Source organism: Pagrus major, chromosome 17 (assembly GCF_040436345.1).
Source record: "Pagrus major chromosome 17, Pma_NU_1.0".
Lineage (NCBI taxonomy): Eukaryota > Metazoa > Chordata > Actinopteri > Spariformes > Sparidae > Pagrus > Pagrus major.
Genome location: NC_133231.1, coordinates 26952616 through 26974219, shown reverse-complemented (window position 1 = coordinate 26974219; position 21604 = coordinate 26952616).

Here is a 21604-nt window from a genome sequence, read left to right as displayed (position 1 = left end):
AGACAAGTGTTGATGTTAAAGAGCTGCTGCAGACTTGATAAATATGGCTCAAGTTTGCCAAGAGATGAGAGATAATGATGGTGGGGAGGAACTGCCACACTGAGCTTCCTGTCGACTGTAGTTACACTTCTTGTCATCACTGTGGGAACTTCCACACTAGCCGTTATAAATACTCTTATCCCTTCATATAAACTATACATTTGCTAATATTTAGGTCTTTTTGACTGGAATGGATGAAAGACAGACAGACAGGAAGAGAAAACAGACGTATTTTGAAATAAAGTGATGATGATGTGCGGTTGGCTTGGTTGCCAAAACATCAAGGTTTTTTCTTATTATAAGGCTAAGGTGCAGCACCCAAGCTGTTTTTGGTATAACTTAAGCCAAATGGATGTAAAATCAATGTTGAGAGCATCACAACTAACTTTCCCAGATCTAATGGGTGTATTTGGTCTTGTTCCAGCGGTCTAAAATCATGTGAAATTTCATATTTACTTAATAGAAGTATTTACACATTTTCTTTAAACCCCCCTGCCAAATTTGTGCACCTAAGTCTTCCACAAACCTAGAGAAAACACTAGAATCAATCCTTTAATTACATTGCCAGCTTACCGAAGATGTTTAGTTGTAATTAATGTAGTGAAGTGTTTATTCTGGAGGAAATTTGGGTGAACTTGCTCTCTCTTTAACTCTATGACTGTCTGATGGTGTGTCTGAGGGTGCCATTGAAGTTGAAAATCACTTGTAATCCTGTAATCAAAAAAAAATAAGTTGCAACGGGTAGTAGGGGTGTCACGATTTGGTTTGACTTTGGTTTATAGGGTGACATTTTGTTTGGATTTTCTTACAAAGTTTGATTTCTGAAATCTGTCCCGAGTAAACCCTCTTTCCAAACAAATCAATTAAGGATCTATTAAAAAAAGCCTAAGCCCATCATCTCTGTTGCTGAGTGCTATATGAAGAAGGAATATCTCTGGTCGTATGGCCTCTTAACGCTACAGTAGCAGGATTTCTGTTCTGTCCTGTAGGCCATTGTCACAAACTCACTGAAGTCCGTTTACACTTGAATAGGCCTAAAATATGTGATCAGTAGCCTGCTGGTTCAGATCCCTTGACCAGCAGCGAAGATCTAAGCCGGGAAAGTAAATGAGCAACTCTCTGCTCTCCCTCAGCAATTAGCGCACACGTGCCCTTGATCAAGGCACTTACAAGAAGGCTCAAGGCTCCAATTACTTCAGTGGAGCTGCTGAGTGGCCAGCAGCAGAGAACTGTGGTTGTACTGGGCAACTCCCAGGTGTGAAACAGGGCATCTCTGAGTAAAACAGCAAGCGTACTTAGCTAATCTTTCCTGGTCAGAAAAGGTTAAACCTGCTTAAGGCAAGATTTGTTTATAAATAATACACCTGCTTTATCTTTGTCACATAATTGGGCTACAACAGAGAGAGCACAATGTCTCTCTTGCTTAATAATTGGCTTACAACAGCAACAGTGTTGCTTTTGTTAAGTTCAGGAGAGTTTATCTTCCCTCATGCATTAACAAACCAGAACTTATAAAACATGACTGAGCCTTTTTGCTTTTTTCCTTTACCACTAAGGCAAAGACATTTAAGACTGAGCAGTTTGGGAATATAAAAACACAAAGCAGCCTGCAACCATAAAACATGACTCACCACCTTGTATCACTTAAGCCTCAAAATGCCAAACTACATTTCGCCAACTCTTTTTGTGCCTGATTATTTAAAGTAATAGTTCTTCATTTTGGAAATTGTGCTCAAAGATGCTAGTGAGCTAATTTTGCTACTGTAGGACAGAACCAATCTGTTTCTAGCTTTTGTGCTAAGCTAAGCCAACCGGCTGTAGCCTGAAGCCTTAGATTTACCTGACAAAGGAAAGTGGTATTCATCTTCTCATCTAACTTTCTGCTAGAAGGTGAACAAGCGTATTCCCACAATGGCAAACTATTCCTTTATGTCTGGAAAGGAACCACTAAATCAACTAAAGGTAGTTTAGGGCTGCAACTAATGATTATTTTCATTATTGATTAGTCTATAATTTGCCAAAAAATGCTCATTACCATTTCACAGAGCCCAAAGTGATGTCTGCTTCTTTTGCCAAATCAACCGTCCTCAACCCAAACACTCCTCATTTACTATAACAAATGACAAAAAAAGCATCACATCCTTAAATTTAAGAAGCTGGATCCAGCAAATGTTTGACATTTTAGCTTGAAAAATTACATAATTAAACGATTAATCGATTGTCAGAGTAGTTGGCAATTAATTTTCTTTAGACTCACTTAATGGTTAATCGACTAGTCATTGCAGCCCTACTTGAAATATTCTCCTGCAAACACAAACAACTCTGCAAACCCAGAGGGAGAAGGGTAGGTCACAGAAAAGTTTTGGTTACAGAGAAGCTGATGAACACCCTTCTCAATTCTCAACGACATTTTGAGCTGATCCGGCTTCATGCTTGTTGGTTGATTTATCCAACATCTGTCAGGAGGCATATTCGAAACAGGGAAGAAAATGTCATACAAGTTGTACGTACAAATATAAGAGAAACAGTCACTTGAAGGTGTCCGAATTACTAGCATGTTCGTCCCCGTGCAGCCCAGGGAAGCATGATTCAGACTTGAGCCCGGCTATGTATGTGTTGGACCAGTGAGAAAAAGTTTTTAAATGATGAAGATGCCTCTTGAAATTCCTCAACCTTGCCAAAAATGTGTTACAACTGGTGTTACAGACATCAAATGAAGAGAGGTGGCAGTAAGAATTGTGAAAGATTCATTAAACAACCTGCTATGAAAAGATTCAAGCAAATGCCTGTTGAGCGCCGCCAGACTACAATGAGAGAAGCTAATTTTTTGTCTGGCATTGACCTCGTTCTGTTGCTAAGTTGAAATGGTCATTTTCTCTGGCCTAGCTATCTTTTAATCGTCTCTGACAGGATTGAATTTTTTTTTTTTTTTTAAAACAGTTGTACTTGTGCTTTCCTCTTGACAATGAATTTGCGGTTTGACTCTGCCTTGCCTCTGGTTAATCACAGCTTGTTAGAGATTCTGGCACATTGAAGAGCCAGACCACACCGCTGTTTGCCTGTCAAACAGTCTGCAAGAGCAGGGCAATTACAAAAGCAAACTTTGCTCACGCTCCTTTGCCTTAATGAAAAGGAGGTAAGTGTGTGTGCATGTGTGCACTTGTGTGTTTGTTCATATATGCATACACTCGTGCACAAACCGCAGACTGGTATGGGTAGAGGAGTCTTCTTGTTCTGACAGTAAAATGTGATCCAGTCTCCAATAGCTTGCTGTAGCTTTGATCATGCTTAGTTGTTAATGTCATCGCACACATTTCAGAACCTCGCAGAAGGAAACTTCCAGGGCAGTTTTGGTCTCTGTACTGGTTGGTGAATTTTTATACAACTCGCTCAATTAAATTATATTAAGGCTTAAAATTATGCATAACTAAGGGCAAGCTGTCTGCTGGGCTTCGCCTCCACTAATTCCAGTCACTGATCTTCGCCTCTCGGCTGTGTTTGTGGTGTTTGTGCCTTTTGAAGATTGAATGTGATTATTGAGGAAGTCATATGGTTTGCTGTGCAGTTAGTTGGACTAAGAGACCAGAGTTGAAGTGAAGATGCTGGTGTTTTAAGTTAACATGCAAGGCTGTTTTTTTATTAACTAAGGTATTCTTGCTATTGGGGCAAAATAAAACCTGTGTTAACATAGATAGTGGTCTTGTTTATCTAACTAGGCTTGCTTCAGCTCCACTCACACTCCACCTCTTTGCCCATTTTTGATTAGCCAGGAGTTAGATAGATAAGTAGATAAGGTGGATAAGTCATTTGAGCTCATTGCCAAATTTTTGACATTCATCAATTTTCCAGCTGCTACTCAACATAATTTTTTAATTGCAGTGTATGCTGTGACAGTTGTTGCCAATTCATGTAATCTTCTCTACTAGAGAGGAAGATGTTGAACTGTTACCTAACTGTATTACACTGTTGCCCATCAGCATGCGTTCAACATACATACAAGAGATTATTTTGATGTAATGTACTCACTGAGGGACAGTAGTGACAGTGAACAATCCATCATGATTTAAGACATACAAGTGAACCCAGAGCTGCAGGCCATTAAAAGTAAATTCAGTGAACATGGTGTCTTGTTTTTAAAAAAGTGGGGCCTTAGTCGTAGTCACAAAAAACACTCATTTTATTTTATTGATGTGTTGACTCCATAAGCCTCCAGTAAGTCTATGCTAAGTATATTAAAAATTCACAACAATACCACATCTGATAAAAATGCCAGGCTATTTTCAGCTGTGTCACCTTTTCTTTAAACATTAATCGACTGGCAACAAAGGGTTGTTTGTGTCTGTTTAAGCGGCAGTATTAGGCACAGTGGAGCAGTTTCTCACTGCAAGCTGACACCACTAAGGTAAGCCTGGCATTTTCACTAGATTTGATGCTTTTCATGGGTTGTTGAGGAAACCAGGAGGAGCAATAGATCAACCAAAATGGCACAAATATCACAGTAATGGCAAAAAAAGACAGCGTCTGAGATAGTAACTTCAGTAAAGCGAAGTACAACATAAAACCAAGTAAACTCCATAAAAACAACAATTATGGAGTAAACTCCATAAAACCAATTCACAAACTGTATATGTGATACATGTATATCACAGATTAGTGTATATAAAGTACATTTGGCTGTCTCTGGGGTAGAAATTCAGCAGAATAAGTCAAAGAAGTGAGTGAAGCTGCAGGGGGAAACTGATTTGGACACTATGATGAAACCCAGGGGATGTCATGGAATATATGCTTAGATTTCCTGAAACATCACTGCTAACAGACACATACAACAAGCAAATATTGTTTACAAGTACATCAGCTTTTATCAATTGTGGGTCCTAAGGGGAGTCATATTCATTTAAAAGGAGGATTTCTAACTTCAAAAATTTGGACTTAAAACATTCACTTAACCTAATACTGTCTTTTTACTCTATTATTGCGCGTACCTGTTGGCAAAATGTAGAAAACACTAACTCACATATATACTTCTTAGGTTTATACTTACTAGCAAAATGTGATTTGTCCAAAAATCAGTCGTAAATTTGGTTAAAGATAAACTTGAAAATATTTTTAAAGGCATTCAGTTTAAGTGTTTGACACCTGTTGACATCCCAACGACATTTTTGACCTACTAGCCTCTAGCTAAGTGGTTAAACTAGTTAGCTATCCTGCTGATCTTGCAACAACTGCATTCTTTAAAACCATTCTTCTCTGGCTTCGCCCCTTGAAGTTTATACTCACAGCGTGCAGTTTCTGTCAGTAGTGGTTTGTCAATCAACACAATGAAAACAAAAGATGTAGTTTGTTGACATTGTGAAGTAGCGTGGGATCATGTGAGCTGATGTGTTCATCGCTAAACAACCACCATTTCCATTGAAAATCTGACGTGACTCAGGCAGAAATGTTCACAAATGACTTAATGTATTAAAACTTTAGTCGTGTTACTCCACTAAATAGATAACACAAGTTTAGTCCTGTCATTATCTTAATGCAAAAATGTTACATATTACATTTTTAAGCCAGAACTGATGAACTAGTTTTAAAAAAAAAAACTAAAACTTGAATATCTTGATCTCATAGATAAGCATCATATTCTTGTATAAATATTATCAACACCTGCTTGGGCCTTGTTCTTTATTCACTGTCTCCAAGAACATAAAGAGAACATTGAATATTAGTGAAAGATACTGTTATCAACACCTTTTGTTATTCACTTAAAACGGTAGATCACAAGACTCATGTTTTGTTTTTTGTTTTATACGGCAACATGTGTGTTGCTAGGTGTTGATTGCTGTGTTGTTTCTGCGCTGCTGTTCCCCAGAGATCATGTGGCAGTCAAACAGTGAGGTATGTGACTGTTTGATTGACATGTGCTGGCATACTGTGACACCATTTTACTTTCTTCTGGTGAAGTTAGGAAAAGACAACCCAGTATCCTGAACCTGAAGACTTCCATGAACTGGCTATAGTAGTGTAGTAGCTGATTATTTCTTCAAATCGTCACTTACACACTCCTTGGGTTAACTACAGTTACAGTTAACTACTAGTTACTACAACAACATTTAAAAAAGACGTGCATAGACACGTTCTGAATGTAAGACGTGATATTTATTTTACACTGTAGAGTCCAGTTCAGCTTCTCCCCTCAGACAGATGTGACATTAAGAGATTGTTCACCAGAGTTACATTACATGACCCTGACCGCACAGCACATGCCACATAAATTGGATCACAAGGCACACAACCTACAGGCATCTTGTAATTCAGCAGAGCAATTTGAATAGTTGCCATGCCAGTAATTAAATCTTACATCATTCACATGAGACCGCTGGAATAATTTTGGAATCATGGTAACTTGGCACATAGCCTGGGTAAGAATGAGAAAACAACCGACAGAAAGTCAAATATTGGACTCGGTGAGATGTGCTGTTTAGACACAACAAAAAGGCACGTTTCTCTATCTGAAATTAAAATTTAATGTCTTTTATTCTCGACAGCCATCGAGCTTTTTTGCAACTAGTGATTATTTTTTTTATAATCGATGGATCTGCTGATTACTTTCTTGAATAATTCTTTGGTTGATAAAATGTCAGAAAATTGTAAAAAAAAAAAAAAGAAAATCTTAAAGGGGATCCGTGAAACTTCTGTGTTGTGCTAGAAGTCAGTCATTCGTATATCTTAGCGGATTCCATTTCTAAACTAACGTTAGCTACTTTTGCTCTCTGTTAGCGGAGCAGGACGAGGCACTCTAGGGCCTTCACAAAGAAATCCACAATCCAGCAGCATTAAACAACTTAAACAAATCGTCCATGGGCTTGTATTGGCCACCAAGGCGAGGACGGTCTAATTTTTCACTTTGTGTTTCAATCCGCTCACATATGGCCAGTAAAAACATGATTAATTCATGTAAATTGCTACAGTTCGTTGCATAGAGCCCATTTAAAAGCATAGGTGATGATATCAAATATTTTTGTTTGTGTGACCAACTGCCAAAAACCCAAAGATATTTAGTTACTGTCTCATAAGAGAAAGAAGTGAGACGCTTGATCTAGGTATTGAATGGCATTTTGTCTTGAGCCGCAACAATTTGTTGATCGAAGGAAAACTAGTTGCCAATAACTGATTAATTGTTTAGGTCATTTTTCAAACAAAACTGTAAAACATTTTCTGCTTCAAGCTACTTAAATGTAAGAATTTGCTTCTTTTCTATGTCATTTATGAAGGTAAATGATAAGACTTTGGTTTTTGACTGTTGGTTGGACAAAAGAAACAGCATTTCTCACAATTTTTTGACGATTATTTTCTTGCCATTGACTTGGATGGATTAAACAGTTTCAGCTGTAGATTCGTGAACATGTTTCGCCTCCTGTTTGGGGATCTCTTGTCCAGAGAAGCCTGCACTGAGCACTACAGTAGCAGACCGAGCCACCGAATCAGTTTTATCTTCATTAAGGGAAATCTTTGTCAGTTTTGCAGTGCTGGTGTCTACAACTCCACTTCCTGTCTGATAACAAATGAGCGTACACCGTCACAGTCTAAACCTGCTACCAGTGGCGACGCCAGGACTCTGAGTTGTTTCTCATCCATATTCAATCCCTCTGAACTGGGGATGGTGACATATGGTTGGTACTCACGCTACATCTCCCCCTCCTCTGTACGAGGGATACAAATTCAGAATTGGATTTAACACTTCAATTCCCCACTGACCAACAAGGCTGACACAATTACTATGCTGGATATGCCACACGCACACTGACACACAAACACACACATTCTGGTGTAATCCAATTAGAATATAGCCAGTGTTTATGCTGGTGTGTGTGTGTGAGAAGGGATGTGTGTTAGAGAAACAGTTTATAGAAATCAATGTACTTGTGCATAAGTTTTCTTGATGTCTCTTTCTGAAATAGAATAAAATATAAATTAGACTGAAAACTGAAATATAGAATTAGATTTCAACCTTTTTTTGTGGCGCTTATCTGCTCTGCTGAAGCAAGATACTCAATCCCAGACAGTCGGTGATCAGTAGCCAAGCCTGACCTCTGACCTTTCTCTAATGTTATTGCACAGTTTTACGATCGAGACACAAAATAAGCACCAGCCACCTGCCAGATGCTGGTAAAATAGGCAAGTGCTTTCTTCACTCACAAGCCAGAAAAACAATGGTAATCTTGTAAAATTAAAACATTCATTAGCTATTCTGTCTGTGAACAAAAAAGTTCATTTTTTACACTGTTTACAGTGCAGATGTGATGCAAAGTATGAAAAACTGGGATAGATGAATCACTTTGTGTAAAACAAACAGTATGTTCTGTAATTTCTCAATCAAAACAAAAAATGTTTCTTTCTTTGTTGTTAAACAACCACCATTGCCGTTACGTTTAGTCTCGTTCGCAGATTTCCTTTGTCACTTTGACGTATCATCTGGGCCACATTTAGCCCCAACAAAATGTAGCCAAAAGTTTACTTAAACACAAATGGTGGCTCATCGCACACCCTGTTGATTTACATGAGCGCGCTGCCTTTTAATTACAACAGGGTTTATACATATGTCTGTTGATTGGGTCAGCGCTGACACAGCAGGTCTGGCTAAGTGAGACTTCTGATTGGGTAAGACCTCTGACACAGCCACCAAATGAGAGAGAATATGCGTTAATGCCCGTTCCACACCATTTTAAGGAAACATGTCGTTCACCCTGGAAACCTTTGAAGTTTCCCTGGAAGGTAGAGCAACAGCCGACCAAATGAAGCCCATTGTCACAGGGCTCCAGGGTGCAACTATTTTGGTCGCACCTGCACCCAAAAATCAGTAAAGTACAACATTACATTTTCATTGGTCCCACTGGTGCACCTGAATAGCAGATTATTGAGGTTATCACTATTTCCTGTTGCATGTGCTGCGATTTAAAAACATGTATTTGCACCTTTTCTTCCCGTTAACAATCATTAACATAATGTGTTAAGAAATTAAAGTAAATCTATTATTGGGTGCACATAAATTATGTGCTGGTGCTGCAGTGCAACCAGTGTGAAAAGTTGGAGCCTTGTGTTACCTTGAGTAAAATAACGTGTTCCTCTGTGTTTAAACATTGTTAGAAACTTTTTGGATTCTGAAACAGCTACAAAATATTTAACAAAGGTCTCGTCATTTAGCACTGGCCTTATTGTATTTCCAGTTTTAGCAGCTTTCTCCAATGTAGCATAAGTAATATCAATAAAAAAAAATCTTTTACATGAGAACAAACTCAAGACTTGAATGCTAACGTGGTATATGGGCTACTTTTACACAGGAAACAACAATGTGCATGTCTCATCTATTAATTATGAACAGATGCTGTGCAGTTTGTGCAGTGCGCTTCTCTTTATTTTCCTCGAGGACGTTACTGGAAACCTGCTTATGGCTGGAAGTGTCCTCAAACGTCCCCTCAGAGTTAATCAGTGAGAAATACCAGGAGCTGTGAGGATCAATATTGTCTTTGAATCGATCTTTGGAAGTCGGTGTCCATGAAGCATCGGCTAACAGGGATCCAGATAAACACAGAATGTGCTGATTTGGGGAGTTTAACAGCCTGTGCTGTTTATTATCACTTCAGTTAATCTTCGGTCCATTTCCAAGGCGAAAGTTGTTTTACACGAGAAGAGAGAAAGGAAGGAAGGTGCACTTTGACAAACTTTCCCCATGCACACACAGTTTAATAGCCCAGGCTCAATGATCTATGGCCAGTATGAAGTGCTAAAGTCCAGTTCAGTTCCCTGCTGAGTGATAACAATCACACTTAATTTCTGTCTTAAAAGTCACTGTGGAGCATCAGCGAGGGCGCCGTTTAGGAAATCTGCCACCGAGGCATCAGCTTAGGTGCTTAGGTTTCACAACATTACATCACCTGTCTAATTGATCCGCTTGTTTGGGCTCATTTCATACCTGCAAGGAAGTGCTGATGAAGGGGGTCTGGTTTCTCCCCCTGGCTGTGTGTGTGTGTGTGTGTGTGCAGGGAGGCAGGTATTAGCCCTGACAGATCGCACTGTTAATTGCTAATTGTGTTTCTCATTAGGCGCAGGGGTGACAGGTGTTGTTAGAGTGTTGTGACTTCTTTCGGCGCTCTCCCATGAATTGCGCTTGCTCCCTGCGCGCCACATTGCCGATCCGCTCGCTAATGGTTCCCCGGAGAACTACCATCAGCCCCTGGGCTCAATGCAGCGAGGGGTCGGCTTTAGATACTGTGTAGCAGCAACAGCCGCACGGGGAGGTCTCCAAACAGAGCTTTGTCAGGTAGCATGTCCTTTTATCACAGTCAACATAGCACTATGTATGAACAGTATGTCAAGTGTATTATTCTGTATTTAATGTGGAACTAAATGAGCTAAAAGCACAGAAAGTTACACAAATCAGGAAGATTTCACAGATGATCTTTGTTTGAAGGTTTAGTGTGTGGCCTTAGATCGAGACAGCCCAAATAAGTCATTTAAGGACTATTAAAACAACAATTACAATAACTGAGCTCACAAAATGTTCTGATAAGATGTTTGTTAACACTTTCTGTATGAACTTTGGTTATTAAATCTTCACAAGACACCAAAAAATGAGTGTAATACATTAAATAAATCAATTGGTGTGGAAGAAAGAGGCGTACAGTCTCTGTGTGTACTGAACAATGAAATATATTAACCCAAAGGAGGAGAAAGCTCAAATCAAAAACAGTTTTGTGCCACCACAGATTTTTACTGAAAAATGTCTTTCTTGAATTTAAGATGTATCTCTTCTCATTCAGGATTGATGTCAAAGTAAAATCCATCATTTTGTGTCACGTTACATATCAGTCAATAGCAATAAGCTGCCTTTCTTCATTCATTCCTTTCTTTCCCTCTTGGAAAGTTTACTTGGCGAGACAAGTTGTTTGTCTGAATGTGGAGAAATGAGATGAGAAATTTCAAGCAGCTTTCGTGGGATTAGAGCACACTTGAATTAAAAGACTCAGGGTCAGTTAACTATCTCATCTACTTTTGTTTGAAACATGTTTGATGTCCTCAAGACTGCATTTACTTCCACATTACAAGACAGAGAGGATTCTGATGTAATGCACGTCAGACGTGTTACATCCATATTTAAAACTACACTCAGCCAGTTGAGCATAGCAGGTCAATAATTCCACAACTGAGTCTTGTACACACTGGGGACAATGAAATATGAAAATGTGTGCCGTTTTATTGGATGTGGTAATTGCATCTTAGACCATCAGTGAGGACACAAATCGTATCTTGGTAAAGGCCTGTTGTGTATTTTGAGGAAGGATAATGGGCTTCTGCCTCATTTTTGTTAGATTGCTGTTAAAACATTTGCACTTGCTACACACTTCATTTCTATTTTCATCGCTGGGAAAAAAAAAAAAAAAGCTATTTGGTGCAAAATGAACAAAGAGTGAGCTGGTGGATGCCACATCCAGATGACACAGAACTTCAGTAACTTTCTTTATTTTTGTCACGTTTTCTTTATTGTGTTTAGTATTATGTAGTGATCTTTATGGTTTGCGAAAATATTAACATAGTGTATGTAATAGAAAAATCAGCACTGGGGGTTGATTGTTTTGGTGACTGGTAATTATTATTATTATTGTACAGCCACTGGTGTACCTGCTTGGCATGCAGCATCTCCTCTGTTGAGTCTTGTTGTCACTGGCTACTAATTACAGCCTGAGGACGAGGCCTCTGGACGGCCAAGTAAGAATGAGCGGCGTCCCCGTGGTGCCACCTGCCTGTCCCTCACCGCTGCTATTAACTCAGCGTTCGCTCCACTTGGCTGCCATTATTAGCTTGGGTATTAATGTCTCGCTGACTCACTCTGATACCTAGATGAACGCCTGTCACAGCACCCATGTGGATCGTCATTGTTCTGGAGACCTCGTGGGGACGCGCTGCAGCTCAGAGTGCTAATAATAATAATTACCCCTCAGAAGACAGTTGGGTCCCCACTCGTGCAGCCGTGTTTACATTCAACTGTGTCTTGGTCCCGGAGCGCTAATAAGGCTTTGCTATTGGGACGGTTGACATGCAGAGAGGAATCAGATCGATATCAAGTGATACCACTTAGTGGTCCAGTGATCATGGTCTGTTAATAGAAAGTGAGTGATGGACAGTTGGAGTTGTGCTTATATGATAAAGATGAGGATATCATTGCTGATGTTTTGTCACTGAAATGTCAACTTAACAGAAACAAACTAAAAGCTGTTAACGGGTTGAACACCATGTATATTTAAGCGTTAATTTTGTCAAATGAAAACTGAGACAAATGCACGGTATACTTAATGTTCCACAAAAGAAGAAAAATAACACCTTGTGATAAATACTTTTAGTCAATGAATGGACAGTCAGCTGTATGAAAAGATAAACACAGACTGTTAATCTCATGATAGACAAGAACAACAGGTTTAACCTTTACCTTCACACTTATACGTCGTAAGTGTGGAAGAATTAGACTGCGTTCTCCATCTGCCCTTGTGTGAATGATGGTTGGACAGACTCCAAAATAAACAGACTTCTGTTTATTTTGTATTAAGTGTCTGGTTCACACAGTGGTGCATACGCCCAGACATGGGCAACATTTACCCCATGGCTTTTCCGGATGAATCATCTGTAATTTACCCTTTGCAGGAAAATCTGAAGCAGAGATTAAATTATGATGGTGCTTGATGAAAACTTTGACCTGACGAAGATTGACCTGAGAAAACATCAGTTTGAATAAAGTTGTTGTGGAATTAGTTTGCAGGAGTTAGTTTTCACTAATGTTTGATTAAAGGTCACAGCAGAGACTAAAACAAATAATCCAACATGACCAAAGAAAATTCAGCACTGAGATCACACTCAATTTTACACACATTTGAGTGAAACAAAATTCTCTATACTTTTCTGAAGTACACAAACTAATTTACTAAACCCTTTGTTCTCAACCTGGGTTTTATTAATAGATTTTATTGAGTGTTATTATGTGTGTGTGTTATTATGTGAAAGTGTTTGTGCACATCGATTCCAATCGGACACAAATATACAAAAACCCTCTTTTTTCCATTTTTCCATCAGGATACTGTGAATTAAAAAGTCCCAGTGCTGGGGAAAAGGGGGGTCGTGAACACCAACTTGATATTTCTGGGGTGTCAGGACCTGAAAAGGCTGAGAACCACTGGACTAAACTTATCCTAATTATACTGAAAGTAATAATAAAATACTGAGGCTAAGATTAAACTAAACAGACCTCACAGACCTTATTAATGACCTGGAAAAAGGCTCAAATTTAAATACATTGAATATTGAAACTAAATATTAGCTATCAGTCACTTTAGTCCATAAAATACTGATAATGATAGTGTTGTTTTTGGCTGATGTGTTGACAGTGTTGGTCCCAAATGTGCCCTCAGCCCCTGGCTTCACACGTCATCATCAGCACTGTCATATTTTCCTTTCACTCTCCCTCCTCGGTTTGTTTAACCTCCACCTTCCACTCTGACCTTTGCTAATGTGTCTGTTTCTCGTCTTCCCTGTTCCATGTTTCTTCCGCTACATTAGCAACTACACCGTTGAGAATACACACACACACGCCGCCCCACCATCTCCCAACTGGAGGTGAGTCCAGGTCTCTGGGGATCTTTTTATTTTCCAGCACACACAGCAGATCTGTCCAGTGCCAATTATCTCATTATCTACGCTAACAACTTCACCAACAACTAAGCACTGGTTGACTGACTGGGTGACATGCAGCCAGGCTTGTTTTTTTATCTTTGTTGTGTCCTTAAATACATTTTTATTACACATCAAGTACTTAATGGTTGTAGCTGCAGGCTTAATGCCAAAAATGAAACCAATCTTTACACTTTTTTTTATGCATACACAAAAAGGCACAGATTGTATTGATACAGCATCAGTTTTGTTCTTTGTATCTTTCAGTTTCTTTATTCAGAAAAGCTTCCCAGCATGTCCTCTGTTTTCTGAGCTACACTCTTCCTGCCTCTAAAAAAAAAAAGAAAAGAAACCGCAAACCCAACTGATAATAAATCAAAAACAGTTTTAACATTTGGCCTTTTAAATAATACATGCAATTTTTTTTTACTTTGTCGAGCCTGTAATGGTGACAAGGCTGACACTGATCCTTACATGAGCGCCGCTGTCGCCCCGTAGAAGGTTCGCTACCCCTTTAGTCAGCCGCCGTCCTGGAGCAGCGGCTGGTGTGAATGCGCCGCGCCGATGATGAGATGTGACAGCAGATCCCTGAGCAAGGCTGAAGTGTCCACACACATCTTTGTCCCTGTCATACAAACAAGAGCGCAGTCACACCGCACAACCAGTCAGCTGGGCTTAGATCACTGCTTTTTTCACATGCTTGTGTCTGCGTGTGGGTGTCTGCATGTGACTCACTAAGTGCTTGATGTTTTATGAATTAAATTAACTTGACATGCATATTATGGACACTAATACCACAATAAACCTGGAACAGCTGACATGGTTCCCTTGCCAACAGCCTGTTAATCATTTAGTCGATCAATAGAGCATTAATTGACAACACATTTTGGTAACTGACTAATTGAAACAAAACGATGAACTTTTTTCTGGTTGCAGCTTCACACATCGTAGATTTGCTGCTATCAGATACTTTACTGCTCATTTGATGAACTACAGCTGCACCATCCTCAAGAGGTCAAACGCAGATTGAAGCCTCCAAGACATGAAACAGAAGCAACAATGAACTTTTTATTCTTTTATCGGCGTGTCATGATTTTGATTCTTCATCAAAAATGTATCGCAATGATCTTTCAGTTCTGATCAGCAAAATCAAAAGCAGGATTGGTGATTATCTAGTAGTTGTTTTTCCTCTATAACTAAGCCTACATGGGAGCTCTGGAGAAAAAATAAGTACTTCAGAGATGACACAGCTCGCTTACCTGTGGCCTGCAGCTGCACCCCAGACGCTTATCCTGTCTGCAAGAAGACCGATCCACTGACTGGCACTGGAGGTAAGTCCGACAGCAGCGGAGATGTTCTTGACTGACCCGGCCTTTTAAAAACTGTTCTTGTTGGGTATCAACTTTTTCATTTACTGTGGTTGTATACAACTGAGATTAATTTTTATATTAATTTGATCTGCGTTAATGTAACAGACAACCAAAATAAAGACAATATCTCTTCCAGCAGCTTTTTGATGAACAGCAACAACAGTAACAAGTGACAGTAAACAGTGCGTAAAGCTTGCTGCATTCAAGGTATAGCTTGAATCATTTCTAGCAGTACGTATTACCCTACATAAGTTGAACATTCAGTGACAATGATGGACGAAAAATAGATGGTAAGAAGTGCTATTGACTAAAGTTTTAATTGTGTTTGAAACATAAACTGTAGAAAACATGGATGTAGCATCTGTGATGTCCCAGATAATCTAGGAGGTTTTGAAGTCTGGATTTAGGACCACCACTCGCTGCCATCTTGGCAGTTACTGAAGCCAAAAAAAAATCTAAATTTTTGGCAAAAAGGAAGCGAGCTGTGATGAAGCCGAAGGAGGGTGTAAGTGGCAAACACGACTGTGGAGTATCATAGGCTGAGAGACCTGTCAATCAAGGTATAAATTAATGAAAGAAAAAAGGCTTTATATCTCAAGTGAGAAGTTTAAGTTTCTCTCAGTCTATTCATCGCCATAGATTTTAAATGGAACTACATTACTTGATAAAAGTTTTACAAATATAAAACCTTGTTTGCAGTTTGAGGTTCCCAATCGACAGTTTAACAGACGTCTCTTAGGTAATAGCAGTATAGCATACATTAATTCATGTTATGTGCAGATTAGTTGGATCTAGTGGCCATTAGAGGAGCTGAAGCTTCATCGTACATGAGTCAAAGTACTCAACCACCATTGATGTCACTCGAATTTGAAGTTTGGACTATGATTTGCCATTCATAGTGTCATAAATCAATACAGAAGCAGAAGAAAATATGCATATTGTTCTTTTTCCAGCCCCAAGCAGCAACACAACTGTTGACGGCAACGTCGATTGCTTGGTTGGTCCACATGCTCCCTTTTCTCCACGGGAAAATATTTTGACAGTGGATAGATGGATTGCCATGACATTTTCTTTTTTTTTTTTTGTTCATGGTTCCCAGAGGATGACGCCTCACCCTCAAGTGTAATCATGACACCGACGTTTGTGATTCAGCGTGAAACGTCTCAGCAACTATTGGATGGAATACCATGAAACTTGATCGAGACATTCATGTCCCCCTTCAAGATTAACTGAATAATTCTGGTGATCTGTTCATACAGCGCCACCATCAGTTTGAAATTTAAACTTTAATCAATGCACTGAGTGAATACCTGCAAATTAATGACAGCTGTACCCTGTGTTTGATGCTAATTAGTAAATCTTAGCATGCTAACACAGAGAGTGAACATGGTAAACATTATACCAGCATTAGCATTGTCATTGTGGACATGTTAGCTTGCTGTTTTTAGCATTTAGCATGGTTGTAGACTGTAGAGTAAAAGTCGGTCACTGTAGTTTCTTTTGAACATCTGCATGTTATACAATCTATTTGTAACTGGCTTTAATTTTGTCCTCGGTGGTTAAACCTTGGTTTGAATATATCTTGGTTTGATTTACAGTTTGTAACAACACAGCTGCTTGAACCTCATTGAACTTCACTTAAAAATGTAACCAAGTTTACTGTCGGTGTGAAAAACGGGCCTGAAATCGCTGCCAGTGACAAGTGTTTTGAGACGTGAACACTTGCACAATGATAGTTTGATGGTTCAGATTAGATCCAGTTTCTTAAGTCTCCTCATTGTTTTTTACCTGACATCACATGCCATTCATTATATCAGTCCCTTCTCTCCCCGGCATCAAACAACAGTCCATCTAGATTCATCCCTCTCTTCTCCCAACAAATACTGTTTAAACAACCTGGTAAACATGTCTGTCTTCATTCATTACCCTGCTTCTCATCATGATCAAGCCTCCCGATTTAATGAGGCAAATAGATATTTCTGCGGTGATTGTCTCGCTCTCCCACAAAGTATTAAGACTATTAAATGGACACATCTGTTTTTAATTAGGAGCTAAAGTCACCTCGACGCTGCCTTCCATGTTAATGGACTCTGATTCCATCAAGGCTCCCTCAGCCTGACAAACAATGCTGCGCAGTGTGGTTTGCGGTAAACAAAGGGCCGAGGATCTGATAAGAAAGGAAGGACAGGGGATACTGTAACACTCCTCAGTCCAGACGAAGATAATCTACATCACCTTATATGTCTTCTCATCAGTTGAAATCAGTCGTATTTATCGGGATAGATCGAAGATGAGGATGATATTCGCATACTAAAATATTGTGTTTGTTGCAGTAGCCTAAAAAAATAAGGTAGCAATCCCAAGATTCAGCAGATTTCACACTACAGCAGCAGATGTTCCTGAGCAGTGAAATCTGTTGTGAAACTGTCCAATCAGAGTCCAGTGTTGTTGCACTTTTAAGCCTTTAATTCATTCAATAAATACACGTACAGCTGAATTACATTTTTCTGTGCAAGCCAGATGTGACGAAAAAATATAAAATACATCAACAAATCCTTCTCTTGTGGATAAAGACTCAAAGAAGACAAAGATGTAATTTTTCTGTTTTAGTCACATGAATTATGATTACTTCCAGCTTTAATGAATTGCAGGTTGTAGCTATATAACTTCTCTCAGAGGAGTGATGGTTGAAGAGTTTCACTTTTATTACTATCACAGTAAAAAGTTTCAAGTCCCACTTCGTGCATGTGAAAGCAAAGCTGCACCAAAATCCTCAAAGGCAAAGTTTAAAACTAGAGGAGTCACCTGACGGCCCGGAGAGTTCGACATCCCTCACTCCCCACGAGCCTCGCCGCCTGTCAGCATTTACATACAGCATTTCATAGTAAAGGTTAATTTCTGACTTATTTTGTTGTTGTTTTTTTAAAGAAAGTGCCATATGCTCACAGTGCCACTACAGTGTTTCCTCTCAGAGGGGAGCTGCAGTGCATTGTGGGAGCGGGTTACTGCATTCCCCTGGCATGGAGGCAAAAAGGAAGTGGGCAGGTGTGATACTCCGGGAGGCAGCTCCCAGCAGAATAAGACGTGATTAGATGGAAAACTCATGAGCAGCTTCGGGGGCAAAGAGACTGAGGCGGCGCGTCTCTGAGCTCGACCTGCCATCTAGTGGAAATCATTTTTATGTGCAATTTTAATTTTGATTGAATGAATTTCAAAAATTGTTACATTTTGACAACATAGATCTTTTTCATCATTAGTTTTTCATGTTTATGTGCAAATATGTAAACACAAAAAGTACAAATCAAATAAAAAAATATAAAAAAAATAAAATAAAAGGGGCAAAACAGGTGAGGAGAAGTTGGGCACAGACTGGAGTAAAGACGACTTATCTGCAGCACGCAAAACATCACATTTATCAAATTCCTTTAGATGACAATGGAAGATGAATTAGTTCATTATTTACATCCTTAAACATAAAATGCAATAGAATAAAAGGGCCAGGTTCAAATCTTTTCCATTCCTAATTTTGTACATGAAGAGAAGAGACATGATTTTTTGAGCTGCAACAATTAATTGATTAGCCGTCTACTATTTTAATAATCGATTAATCAGTTGGAGTCATTTCTTTGAGAAAAAAAAGTCACAATTCTGATTGCAGTTTCTTAAATGTGAATATTTTATATACAGTAAACTGAATATATTTGGTTGAAGGACAAAACACGACATTTGAAGACGTCATTGTGGGCGATGATCGACGTTTTTCATTTTTATTGACCAAACAACTAATTGATTAATCGAGAAAATAATCAACAGATAAATCGAAAAATGAAAATTATCATTGCAGCCGCTAATTATTTTGGCTCCCAGGGGAATTAAACGGCCATGAGTCAGGACAAAGTAAACAGACGAGCATATTGCAAATTTAAAATACAATTTTTGTTTTTTTAAAGCTGAAAATTTGTCACAAACAAGGTGTGATTATGTTCCCTCTGACAGGCTGCTTATGTTGCAGACATCTGGCTGCATCTTAAATGTGCTGACGCTGGCTCCTGCCCGCCAGGAAACAGCGAACATTAAACATTAAAACAGGTCACGGCTTCATTTAGAAAAAGGAAATGCTGTGTGGACAGTTGATGCATTCAGCTCTGCATGAACGTCTGAGTCCCCCGTGACGACATTATATTTACACCACTGCTCTTTCACCACCAGGTGGCAGTAGACGATCACTTGAAAGTTCATAAAGTAACATTTACCTCCACAGTGTCGAAGCCTGGAGACTTTTCAGAGCTTTCTTTTTTTTTTTTATAGTTCTAGTTTCAAGCAAATTGATAGATGCAGTTTATCTGATCAACTTTAAACCTCAAAATTATAGTTATTTTTCTGTGAGAATATGTAATCAGCAGTTTTTTTGAAGATATGTGTGAGATTTCTGCATTACAGTGTCTAAAAACAACCTAGAAAAATCCACAGGTTTACTCAAGGCAACATGGTTTTCATTGACGCCTGTCGCTACAACTTCCAGGTGAGAGGAGGAGGACCTGCAACGATTAATTGCCAACAATTTTGATAATCGATTCAGTCATTTTTCAAGAAGAATCTCAAAACCTTTGCTCGTTCCAGCCCCTTAAATCGAAGGATTTGCTGCTTTTCTTTGTCTTTTATGACCGTAAATGAAGAGTTTTTGGTTTTTGGACTGTTGGTTTTGACCAAAGAAGCAATATGGAGACGTCACTTTGCCCTCTGGGTAATTGTGCCGAGCTATTTTCACAATTTATTGACAATTTCAAGACTAAACGATGAATCGATTCATTGTGAAAACATTTAGCAGACTAATCATTCATGATAGTTATTGTTTCTACATTGTTTTTTCCTTAGTAATATTTTCTATAGAAACGCTGTCTGAATAGAAGCTTCAGACAAAGTAATAGAAAGCTGAAGAAAATTCAATTAGGAGCTCAGTCACTTCGGAAAAGACCTTGGCAAGGACAACTGCTAATGTTGGACTATATGAGCTCTCAGGTATGACGTGCACTGACAATTTCCCTGAAGGAGAGACAGCAATATCTATCAAAGTATAAAAAGGGCATTTAGTTGTTGAGATAACAGCTGATGGCCTCTCACTCAGCCACACTGTTTATGTCTGTTGTGCAAACACAATTTGGTGAACTTCCTCTTTTTCTCCCTCTTAACAAATGGTTATTGTACGTACTGTTTCCCTTCTCTCTCCGATTCTCCCCTCTCTGGTTTTTCCCCTCAAACAATGGATCATAACTCAGACAGGAACCAGCTGCTTCAGCAATTACATTAATATCTGTCTCGGAGTTTATTGGCTCGCCGACCACTCTAATCAAGTCAAAGGAAACGAGGCTATCCCTCTTCGTAACGGATAGCTCCCCCTCAATCTGCTTTGATTGAGAATGGATGTCATTCCTCAGCCATTAGTGCTGTAGCGTACAATGTTCCTCTTAACCATTACATCCAGGCAAGGCGAGCGTGAGTTATGGTGTCAGACACACAGGCAGTGCCGAGCAGTCGGCGAGAAATCAGCGGTTCAGAAGCCTGCCAGGGTGCCTCTGAGCAAACCAGGCGAGACGAACGGCCCCTGTGACCGCAGCGTTACATCAGCTGCTGTCACTTTGCGCACTTTGGCGACTGCATTGTGCGAGAAGAAGGCACCATTATGTGGGAGAGAGAGGCAGAGTATAGTCAGAGTTTGTTTGGGGAGCTGGCGAGGGGAAGCAAAATCCTGACAGTGCAGTTATGGCACGAGTCCAAACCGAGCCACAATGTTCAATGGCAAGAACAAGTCGTTATTGTGTCACACTCTGAGAAATACTGTGGGCTGCAGTGTGACATTGTCCCTAACAACAGGTCATTCAACACCACTTCCTTCACGAAAACCTCGGCCAGCTTAACTTTATCACTTCTTTTAGCAGAAGCACAGAGCAGATTCATGATGACGGCTCCAACGCGACAAAATAAACTCAGGACTGGAACGTGCCGGATTTATTCTGGACAAAAGGTGCCATCGGTTTATCCATTAGAGGAAACAGTTTAACATTTAGGAAAATATGCTCGTTCACTTTCTCTCCAGAAGTGAGATGAGAAGGTCAATAACACTCTTAAATACGAAGCTGAAGCTGCGAGGTGATTTGCTTACATTTAGCTCTTTACACCCACCAGCACCTTTTAAAGCTCATTAAATAACACTTCCTGTGTCTTTTGTTTAATCTTGACACAAACAGAAATGAAAAGAACAACATTTTGTAGCTTTATTGGGAGTTATGTGCTGTAAATATGTCTCGGAGATTTAAAAGAGTATTACAACCCTTCTTTGAAGTCAGTCTCAAATATAAAAATCAGCTTGTTTTATATCTTTTGTTATTTAAATATCTTTTGACAGAACAGGTCTGTGAAGAGTCCGGGCAGTTGTATTGGGCTTTTTTCATTATTTTTATAGATTGATATGTTTTATTGAAAATGAGGCCAGCAAC